This window comes from Populus euphratica, unplaced genomic scaffold (genome assembly GCF_000495115.2).
Source record: "Populus euphratica unplaced genomic scaffold, PopEup_1.0 scaffold883.1, whole genome shotgun sequence".
Classification (NCBI taxonomy): Eukaryota; Viridiplantae; Streptophyta; class Magnoliopsida; order Malpighiales; family Salicaceae; genus Populus; species Populus euphratica.
In genome coordinates, this window is record NW_011500747.1 from 5924 (window position 1) to 6369 (window position 446).

Sequence of the window (446 nt, forward strand, 5' to 3'; positions counted from 1 at the left end):
TCTCAAATTTTATAGCCATGTTTTAGCTTAATGTTTTAATGAAAAAGGAAAAAGCTTTAATCTGATGGTGTTCATGCTATAATTTAAGTCATTATAGTTGTTACAGACCTCTTTAAATTCCTTTAAATGCAAATATGGATTTTCTAAATCTAAACCATAAAAAGAAGGAAAAAGTTGAATAATGTCAGGCATAAAATTAAAATGAGATGCATCCAAAGGAAAAACTATGCATGATGTTGCACTTGTTCTTGTGGGATTCATGTGGTCTCTAAATGTTCTAACACAGTTATTCTCATTATGAAGTGATTGATTATCTTCTTCGGCCATATTTTTTGAAACTGATGAGGATATCCTACAAAGTCTACCACTTAATATACGTGACCACACACTCATGCAAGTGTAGGAGTAGAATAAAAAGAAGAAGAAAACAAAAAAATAAAAAAAAA